Genomic DNA, 12103 nt, shown 5'->3' on the forward strand with positions numbered 1-12103 from the left:
GCTCTTCACGTATAGCCGTTAGATCGATCTATCATTTATACATCCCACGGCTCAGCATCGCAGATCATCAAACTTTGCTATCTCCGCCTCACACCATAGTACCAAATACCCTATACCCAAAACAAACGCACCCCAATCCATTTTCCATCGACCTTCTCTTTCTTCCTCCCCCTTCTTCTCTTCTGCAACTCGATGTCCAGCGCCACCAACTCCACTGCCCCGCTCAACCACCACCTCAACCACCACCATCTCCTCTCAAATCAACCAAACCCCAACACCCATCACTCTCCCTATTCCTCTAGCTATCTATTTTATAGTTTTCTCAACTCTCTGAAACCCTAGATGAGAAAACAATAAGATAGGTCGAGCTAGAGCAACAACACAGATCAGCAGAGCAGAAGAGGAAGGACGAGCATGGGTCGAAGCAGAAATCACAGTTGGTGTGGGGAGCAGGAGAATACGAATAGGAAGCATGGGTGAAGAGTTATAATTGCTATCAGTGATTAGGTAAAACCTAATTTTAATTTTCACCAAACCCTAATTTCACTGTTTTGGGGTTTTTGATTGTTTGTATAAATAGATGATATGGGTGTGTGTTAGAACTCGTTCTTGGGTTAGCCGAGATACCCCCTAATTGGGTTAATTTCAATTTCATGTTTAATTTCAATTTCAATTATACTGTCAGTACTTGTTCTTCACTGTTAAACTCTGTTCTGATGTTATGTTCATGTTTTTGTGTATGTTAATGTTCATGTAAATCACCATGTTTGTTATGTTCTAATTCACCACTAGGGTGAGAAGACAACTGAACTTTGTTGGTTAGCCATTTTGGTTAGACCCTGTTGAGCTCAAAACATTTAGGTTAGTAACATTCCAAAGGTTCACTGGCTTGTGATTAGTGGTGCTTTAAACAGACCATTAATGCTAGGAGTTAGTGATAATCTAAGGGATTCACAAAGCCATATTAGTTAGAGACCTAGACCCTAAATGATCTGTGATTGCCTATGCTTTAATCAGATAGTCAATGCTAGGGGTTATCCAAGGACTTTAGGTAGTTAACTAGCCACATGACAGGGATGTAACCAAGGTGAACTAGCTAGGTGAAGGAGAATTCTCATCCATCTTCATACACTTCCATCTTCAACTGTTTTGCTTGTTTTCTGTTTTCTTTCATTTTTTTTTACTTTCATTGCTCACTGTTTGTTTTTCCCCTCATGCTCACAGTGGTGTCTTAGCACCACAATCTTTACTTGTTTCACTCACTGTTTACTGCCCCCATTCAGCTCTCATACATCAGTCCATTCAGCTCCATGTTAGCTTAGGAAGCATCTAGAGAAGCTAGGAAACAACATTTTCTCCCCCTTGTCCCTGTGGATTAACCCGTACTTGCACATTTACCACTTTCGACACCGTGCACTTGCGGTATTAGTTTGTAGGTCTTTTTAGAAGCCTACCACTTAACGCGATAAATTTTTAGTGACTGATATAAGTGTCACAATTAAAGAAATCGAAGTTATACGACCAATGGTAAAAACCCATGACAATAGTGTGGTACACCATCATCTGCTTGACATCCAACGGCCTACAGCCGTAATTATGTTGAGGTCAAAATTGTAACCCTCCTTAGTTACTCTTCCCTTGGGATTATTTACGTAAGTAAGAATAGGATCAACATGAATTATATGTATAGATGTAAATAATATATATTAGTATATGTTCGAGTGATACCAAACTCGTGATATAACCTCTCTCAGTACCGTAACAACAACAATAACAACCATTTAACACTTGTGGCAGATCTTTTGAATCTAATCACTAAAAGTGGAATGAAATTTTGGTTTTCTCGATGTTTCCTGAAAATATAGCGAAAACAATTTGTAATATCATAATTTTGAAAACTAGGAATGATAACCCCTAAACCCGAAAAACTTTGTTGCTTACTAACAAAATCTGGAGAGTTCTCATTTAAGACTATGTATGCTAACCTAGGGGAAAACAAAGTTAACTCCAATAATTTAGACTTGTCCGAAAAATTTTGGAAAGACTTGTGGTAAATGAATGTTTCTCAAAGAATTAATATTTTCACTTGGAAATGATTGAAAGATGATATCTCGACAAATTTCAAACTGTTTAAGATTATGAAGGATGTCTCACCCAGTTGTCCATTTGGATGTGATTCAGATGAAACCATAAAACATCTCCTTTTCCATTGTCATTATGCTAAATCGGTGCGGGCACTAGTCCTAATCCAGTTTAACTTCAATTTGAACTGTTAAGTTTCTAAATATCTGTAAATCTTGGATAGCAACACCCAATAGCATAATATCTATAGAAGTTATTATACCAAAAATGTGGTTCATATGGAAAGAAAGATGTAACAAAGTGTTTCATGGAGCACACAAACCTGTTATCCATCTTGGAAAGAAAATTCAGAAACATATGAAATTTTGGCAGAAACATAATTGTAACACAAATGATACAAACACTAGGCAAGAAACTCCACAAACATCAACAGAGGAATGAAAATTTCCAAATAGAAACCAACATAAAATAAATGTTGATGCTGCCTGGATTTCTTGGCTTTGCTATAATCTTTAGAGATGATGCATGTGATTTCGAAAAAGAAGAGCATGACCATGCACAACAACATCCCAGGAAGAAGTAGAAGCAATAGGACTGTTGCAAGCAGTTCAGTGGTCCAAAGAGCACAATCTCAACAATTTCAGCATCGAAGGAGACTGAAGAAATCTTTTGAATTATCTAAATGGGATCCAAATTTCCATATCATGGAAAAATCAAGTGATGACGGAGGAAGTCAAAAAGGAAATCAGTTTTTGCTCTAACTTTCTAGATTTCTCTTTTGTTTCCAAATCCGCAAACAATGTGGCAGATACTTTGGCTAAGGAAGCAAAACGTTTTGGTAATATTTTGAATTGATATTGTAACACCCATCTTGAATTAATTTTAGGCTATCAATGGATAAATCTAATGCTAGGAAAGAACACCATATTCCCTCACTATATGCTCTACTTATTCAGTCTTACGGGTTACTAACTCCCTAAGTGAGTTTTCATATTGCATTACCAATTTGCAAAAAAAGGAAAATATTCCATTTTTTCGTGCTTTAGAAAGGAAAAAAAAAAAGAAGAGAAAGACATAAATTTTTTATCCTATTTCATGCAGTAAAATAAAATAAAATAAAATTGATATTTAAAGGCTTCGTTATGTGAGCATCAACGTGTTTATATGGGGACCATTTTTGCGTACCGGCTTCCTGAGTATTTCTACGTAACAAGGTTCACAAATAAACAAAGACACACTCATATATATATAGGGAGGATCCATAGACACTCTTAGATGGACAAGGTCAGACAAAATTTGCGTCATTTTCTCCGCAAAAACTCAAACGACAATTAATTTAAGTGTAATATTTTAATGATATGTTCCTCTTATAAGACTCTATATTCATATAAAAAATGAACACAATTCGAGATGTATAAAACGACCATTTACCCCTTTGAATATCAGCCGTTCAAATTTAACGGTTGAAATTAAGATTGGTAGATGGTGAGGTTTGCTATCTTGAATTGCATTCATTTATTTTTTGTAGGAACGTAGAGTATTATAAAAGGAACGTATCATCAAAATATTACCCTTAAATTCATTGTCGTTTGGATTATGTGGAGAAAATGATGCAAATCTTTTCTAACCTTGTCCATCTAGAGTATCCATGGATCCTCCCTCTATATATATATAGGATATCTTTTTTAACCTTAGAAAAACATGTGACTTTTCTTCCTCATGTGACTTTTCTCCCTCTGGTAAATTGCTCTACTTTTTCCGTCTGGTTTGTATTTCTGGTCACATTTAATGGAAAATTCAACAAATTGAGCATCAATGTATTGGCGAAGATATTGATGAGCGTAGCTAGATTACTTTTTGGATCTTTTGGTTTCCAGTTGTTGAATGGGCATTAATTAGTAAATTTCATTGGTGGTTTATTATAAAGACGATACCATATATTGGGTAACATAGGGTAGTAAAAGGGACCAATCCATTTATAGGTGTATAGAAAATGAAATCCATCATCTTTTCATACATTTTCAGACGGTTGTTTGGATTACAAATCAACTGAAGAGCAACTTTTATTAAAAATGTACTCAGTTGACAGGGTTTTTTCTCGGACTATTTCATAATTTTCCAGCTATTATGTTTTTCTTACAGGGTTGTACACTTTTAACGAAAGTGAGTATATTTAAAATGTGAGTACCACTATATATTTTGTGTTGAAAATCAACCGTTACAATTAGATATGATATATAATAAGGTTGGTGTCTCGGAACGTATAACATCAGTATGAATGTAAGGCTTTGCAATGGAAATATAACGCCTTAAACTAACTATGTCAACGAAAGAGTACGATGATAGCTATGTCAACGATTCTCCCCGCTAAAACTTCATTACGTAAACCGGATATTCATTATGTAATTACAACAAATTACTGTTTCAGGTTGTATTTTGTTTCTAGTTATATGAACCGTGTAAGGTCGAATAACATGCTTGCAGGAATAACTTGGTTGATTTTCAGTTTTTCACGGGTTGCTTGTGAACCTTAAATTGGAAATGGTGATAGGGACTCGGGGTCTCTTTAACAACCGTGCCATCAGTGTCAATTTCCAAATAAGTTTTACATTTGGTTAGTGGTCTAATTCAGTTTCTATGTTTAAGATTTTCCATCAAAAGCAATGATGGCGAACACATACGCCATTTCTCCTAGTGAGCTTGGATGGTTTTCTTTTTTGCTTTGCTTGTTTTATCCATCTCTTACCCAAAGCGTTTTTTTAAAGATAGCAAATTAAGAATTCCAATTAAAGTTGTCGTCCGTGTGGGGAAATAATCGTTTGGTCTTTATTTATTCAAAAATATTAAAGTAAGTATTTTTTCGCTCTCTTATTTTCTCTCTTCCGTGCTTTTTTTTAAAGCAAATCAGGAAAAGATTAATACAAGGGATCCTCATCAGACAAGAAACTAGTCGGAAGCCGAGCAACAAGCTGGGCTCCAACCCCTTTTTGTACTACCACACTTAGCCTATGAAAAAGAAAATCTCCAACTCGCACATTAGCATCATTGCTGGCCATGTAGTTACGAAGACGTTTAATGAACTCAGTCGTGTCATCCACAAAGTCACCAAGAGTAGTAAAAGCCAAAGCACCAAACCCATAGCCTTGCAAGGTACACTTTTCCAAATACTTGTTTTTTTTCTCTCTTTTTATTTTCTCGCTCTTCTTAACATTAATAAATAAAAAAGCTTAAAAATGAAATATTTCTCAAAATATAAGTCAAAAATTAATAAATTTTATATATTCGGAAAGGTCTCGTCGAGATCCACACAACGAGTACCCATTATACTATGTTTCAAAATTTTAATTTTTTCGGTATACTAGTAGTTCATATCCAAGAATAAACATTATTTTAGAACATGGTAGTTAATTCTACTTCTAGTAGTTCATTCGTCGTATATGCTAGCAATTTTTTTTTTTGTAGAATGAACTCATAAAAGTACTTCATTATTAAGAATGAAGTCACAATAGTAGTTCATTATTATAGTTCACATTGTAGAATGAACTCGTGATAGATGTTCTTATTGTCGAATGAGATCATAATGGTTGTTCATATTGTAGGATTGATAATTCATATTGTAAAATGAACTCGTAATGATAATCAAGTATGGTTGTTCATATTGTAGGATGGATAATTCATATTGTCGAATGAACTCATAATAGGTGTTCATTATGGTAGTTCATATTATAAATGAACTCGTAAATGATAGTCCATATTGTAGAATGAACTCATGATAGGTGTTCATATTGTAGAATGAACTCCTAATGGTATTTCATATGGTAGAATGAACTCGTTATAATAGGTCATTATACCAGTTCATTTTGTAGAATGAACTCGTATGTTACTTAATAATGATAGTTCATTCTACATAATGAACTAGCTAGTATGGTAGCTCATCATTTGTATAATAAACTCGCATATAATTCATTTTATAGTTATTTTTTAGCTTAAGGATAAGGTAAAAATTAAAAGCTTTGAAATATAGCAATAATGGTACTCGTTGGAAAGCTCTCGTCGAGGGCTTTCCGAATATATAAAATTTATCATTTTTGGACATGTGGTTCAAAAGATATTTCAGTTTTAAGTTTTTATTTATTTGTGTATATTAAGAGAGAGAAAAATGACATTTCTGCCATTATTTAAAGATTCTGACATCATCGGTGACGTCATCCCGCGAATATGATGTTCATCCCGCAGGGTATTGTCCACCCTAGGATCAAATAATTATATCTAGGACCAAACAACAATATATATTTTAAAAAAGAACCAAACAGACAGTTGAATGGGTCAACTGGACCAAGCTAACTCTAATATACTCCCTCCGTCCCACTATTAGTTGACCTTGTCATTTTTAGATTTTTTTTCCATTAATAATTGATTTTATATCATTTGATACTCATGTTTATATTCGTTACGTAGGTGTTTTAAAATGCTTTTCAATGATATAAAATTTGTGAATATTCGTGGTATAGATTGAGAGATAAATCATTTGAAAATTGTACTACTAGGTCAACTAATAATGGGACGGAGGTGGTATTATTATTAGGACTAATTGGTATTTCCTACTTTATGTATCTGTTTTACACAATATGTCTTGAATTTTCCGGTTGAGCCTACTGTCTATACGACCATATGCCCCCAAAATGCCATCCAAAATCTGTTTGTCCTTGATGAAAGCTTCTTGAGCATTGGAAATAAAACCTGGCATGACTTACCTTCATTTTCTCAGGAAACAAGTATAAAATTGTTGTAGGAATATTATTGATGGTGTGGTTGACCACCCCCATGTGTCACTATGCATGGACAACTCTCTCCATGTTAGACACATGTAGCATTTCCTCTAACTCAATCAACACATGTACTTCTACCTTACCTTTATTCCATGTATTTAAAGAGTAAAAGCTAATGAGAAAATACACCTGATTTCCCTTCTTCTCTTTTCATACTTTGTCTCCTTTATGTTTTTGTCTCTTGTTTTGTCTACTACTTTAAACACGTTATCAGCACTTTGCCTAACCATTTGAGTTTCAATCCTTCAAACGTAAAACAAAATAAAGTTGTTGGATTCATTCTCAAATCAAGTAGAATTTTTTTTCAAAAGAAGGAAATTTAATTCTTCATCTTTATTGGTTCTTCATCAAGTACTTCTTTCCCAAAGAGGTATTTATCTTAACTATTTTCTCTCTCTTGATAACGTGGAAATTTTTAAACATGCTTGTGTCCTTCTAAATAAATGATGCATGTTTGTCTCCCTTATTTATTAGATGCTTTTAGATATTTATTGATAGGGATTATTTTTCTTCATAATATTAATAGTTTGTCTTCTTCTTTAATCACATACATATATCTTGTTCTCTTGAAAATTTTATACGTTTTTATTGATAAAACTATGAGATTGATTAAAGTAGAAATTTGTTTTTCTAGTTTGAAAAAAATAATCAATTGATTTGTCCTTTTCTTAGAAATGATACATTTATCTTTTTTTTTTATCCCATGTTTGTACTTTTACTAAAAGTAATAAAGTAGTCCTTCTCTTTTATTGATAAAGCCCTATGATAGATTTGTCCTTACTTTAGACCAAAAGTTGAGAATCTCTCTGATTGTCCCAATTTTTCTTATCATGTGATGTTATTTTATATTATTTCTTTCGCTTTCCAAACTCATAATGCATGTATGTATATTTTAAATTTGGAAAGCATCATATCATATCTTTATACTACTTATTAGAAAAATACTACGCTACTTAAATCCTAATAAATATGTGCATGTAAATATTAAATATTTTTGTATTCTATTTTTTTTCCAAACAAGCTTATCTTTGGTTGATCAATTTGTTAACCATAAAGAAATTTGGTTGGTCATTTTTGTTGACGGGTTATGACCATAAATTGGACTATGACATATCCGTAGTACCTATATACAACCATAAAGAAACTTGGTTTATATATATTCATCTTGGCCATAAAGAAATTTGGTCATAAGAAATGGTATCGAAATTTGTCATATTTATGGACTCAAAAGGATTTGAGAACCATATTAATGTTCTTTACTTTGTCTATGTAGATGGACCCAATTCGACCGGAGTTTGAACTTTTGGACTCAGCAGGACTTGAGTACCACCGTTGGGTCGCTGATGTGGAAACTACCTTCGTTGCAAAGGATTTCACCTCCACTATCAAGCCATCTGCCGACGCTGCTCCGACAACTGAGAAAAACAAAGCTAATGCCCTTATGTTCCTCAAGAGGCATATCGATCCCAACCTGCGTTGGGGTTATCATCACTTGAAGACACCAAAAGAGCTATGAGATGTTCTCGATAGCTGGTTTGGGAACATTCATGACTCTTTAATACCACAATTGAACGTCTTGTAGAACGAAATTCGGTTTCTCGATTATGTAAAAGTGAATGATTTTCAAAAAGACATGCTGCAAATTCAGGCACGTATGGAATTTTGTGGTAAGAAACTTACTGATGAGGAAATGATTCAGAAAACCCTATTGACCTTTCCTACCTCTTCCATGATACTAGCAAACCAATATTGTTTAGAGGTAGATAACAAAAGAATCACCACATTCAGTAGGTTGATAAACTTACTGCAAGTGGCTGAAAGACACAATGAGATTCTTGTCAACAACAATGCCACAGCTGTCGGGAAAAAAAAAGTTCGCGAAGCTAACCATGGCAAGGTCAACAAAGGGAAGGTACCCAAAGGAAAGAGGGCTCGACATTCTGATTCACATCCCCATGATCCATACCCACGAGGAGATAACACCTCTCGTGGAAGAGGACGTAAGGGACATAATCGAGGTCGAGGGCGAAATGGTCATTCTAATGTTTGGCATAGAAAAGGAACTTATGGCCATAGTGGTAGTGATCCTAAGTTCAAGAAACCCCTACTAATCCTGCCACTAAAAAGGCTGCAGATGGAAGTGCGCCTTGTTTTAAGTGTGGATTCACCGGACATAGGTACAAGCATTGCAAGGTTAGCGCCAATGTAGCTGCGAGCTACAAAAAGTACCGGGAAGCTATCGAACATGAGGCTAACTACGTAGAAGAAAATATTGTTACCCCTGACGCTAACCTCACAATCTCAGATTTCCTGAACGAGGACTTTGCCCCAACAATGGATGTTCCTGACTTTTCCTGGGCCTAAACATTTAGTTTCTTGTTTCATGGATTTCTAGACTCTGTTGATTTAATAGGTCGTTAGTTTCTTTAAGGTACTTTATGTTTTCTTAGTCTACCGTTTGTTTAATGATTTGAGTAGGTGTTGTTGTTGCTAAACATGTTCTTAGTATCTTTATGTTATGTGTGTGGATTATCTATGAGTACTTGTTTTCTATCATGTTCAATAGAATGTTACTTTGTTTAGGATAATCTATTGTTTTAGCATGTATATTAGAATGGAAAGGACGTCATTCTAATGGAACAGATTTCTCTAAAGAAAATGAGATAAACCGTTCATTTTTATAACCTTCCTGCCTAATGTACTTGTAGGAATGTCTCAAGGATAAATTGAATGTCTAGTTGATAGTGCAACCACCCACACTATCCTACGAAATAGACAATTATTTGTTAGTTTTACTCCTTGTAATACATCTGTGACTACGATGATTGGATCATCACAAGTAATCATTGGGCGAGGTACTGCCCAATTTTTGTTGCCAAGCGGCAGAATGATTAAAGTCGCAGAAGCTCTATATGCACCAAGAGCTTACCGCACTTTGTTGAGTTTCAAGGATATCTGTGCAAATGGTTATCACTTGGAAACTCACTGTGAAAATGGAATTGAGTACATATACGTGACCTCTAATGAATGCGGAAGGAAGCGCATCTTAGAGAAACTAATAAGTCAATCTAGTGGATTGTATATCACTACTATTAGGATCATTGAATCCCATGTTGTTATCAACGATGAACTGTTGTCCAGTGACTTATATAAGCTTTGGCACGATCGACTAGGGCACCCAGGTCGTGATATGATGATCCGTGTTTTGAATAACTCACACGGACATCCCTTCTTTCGAATGAAAAACAAAATGGGTAAATAGATTGTTACAATGCAGACTAATAATGTGCTTTCTAAAGTAAATGATGTCCAGTCTATGGATTCTAAAGCAAGAGAAGCGCAACCTTCGCCTTCCAAAGTAATTGAAGCGCACCCCCTGTCCTATTCTTCTTCGATGTCCTTAACGAAGGCACACCGCTCATTCTGCAAAGCTTGTTCTTTGGAAAAGACAGGATCGAGACCATCCTATGCTAAAGATACCAAACAAAATATTCCATTTTTACAAAGAATACAAGGTATATTTGTGGACCTATACATCCATAATGCGTACCATTCAGGTATTTTATGGTTCTGGTTGATGCTTTGACACGTTGGTCACACGTTGCATTGTTGTCCACAAGAAATGCTGCATTTACAAAGCTCCCAGCACAGATTATACGACTAAGGGCTCACCAACCTGATCATCCAATCAAGTCTATCAGACTTGATAATGCTGGATAATTTACATCTAAAGGATTTGATGATTTCTGTATGTCTAATGGAATTGACGTAGAGCATCCCGTACCCCATGTACACACTCAAAATGGTCTCGCAGAAGCTACCATCAAAAGGTTACAGATGATATCTAGGGAATTGGTTATGCGTTTCAACCTGCCTATTACTGCCCGGGGGTACGCCATATTGCATGTAGCATTACTTATTCACTTTAGACCCACTACTAGCCAACCATTTTCTGCGTACCAGTTGGTAAATGGATATGAGCCTGATATTTCACATTTACGCATATTTGGTTGTGCCGTATACGTGCCTATTACGCCCCCACAACGTACTAAGATGGGTCCACAAAGAAGACTAGGTATTTATGTTGGATATGAATCCCCAACAATCATCCACTACTTAGAACCTTTGACATGAGATCTCTTTACCGCTAGATTTGCGGATTGTCACTTTGATGAGACAACCTTCCCGTCGTTAGGGGGAGGTGTGGTAAAGGACTTCCAAAGGGAACGACAGGAATTGTCGTGGTGTTTTCCCACGTTGTATCATCTTGATCCCCGCACTCCACAATGTGAAAGTGAAGTGAAAAGAATTATCGGTCTTCAGAATGTGGAAAATTCAATGCCTGATGCATTTACTGATATCGCTAAAGTGACGAGATCACATATACCAACTGCAAACGTGCCTGCAAGGTTGTAACCCGACAAGGGAAAAGGTACCATAGATATAGGTACCAAGGCTGCACTTGGTGGAAGTGTAGCTGAGGCCGTGGCCCCCAAAAGGAAGAGGGGGAGACCACTTGTTTCGATCGATACTCAGCCAAGGAAGAAAAGGGCGAGTAAGGCACAAACCGATCCATATATCATCAATACAAATAATCCATATCATGAGATTGTCTCTGATTACAGTTATGTCCATGAATCATTACTGAGGGATTCCCCGAAGTTTGAATTGATTCCAGAGAACAAAGAAATCTCTATGGATTGTGAAAGTTCATACGTGTTGATGGAAAGATCCTCCACGCATATTGATGATATATTCGCATATACTGTTGCTCGAGAGATTATAGAGCACGATGATATCGAACCACTCTCTATTGCAGAATTCCAAAAGAGAGCAGATTGGCCTCAATGGAGAGATGCAATCCAGGCTGAACTAGATTCACTGGCAAAAAGACAGGTATTTGGTGCGGTAGTGCTAACCCCACCAGGTGTAAAGCCTGTAGGACATAAATGGGTATTTGTCAAAAAGAGTAATGAGAAGAACGAAGTATTGAGATATAAGGCTCGCCTTGTGGTGCAAGGTTTCTCACAACGCCATGGGATTGATTACGAAGAAATGTACTCTCCTGTAATGGACGTCATAACGTTCCGTTACTTAGTCAGCTTAGTAGTTTCAGAAGGACTTGAAATGCAACTTATGGATGTGGTTACCACATATCTATATGGGGATATTGATACACATATATTCATGAA

The sequence above is a fragment of the Papaver somniferum genome, chromosome 2 (genome assembly GCF_003573695.1).
Source record: "Papaver somniferum cultivar HN1 chromosome 2, ASM357369v1, whole genome shotgun sequence".
NCBI lineage: Eukaryota > Viridiplantae > Streptophyta > Magnoliopsida > Ranunculales > Papaveraceae > Papaver > Papaver somniferum.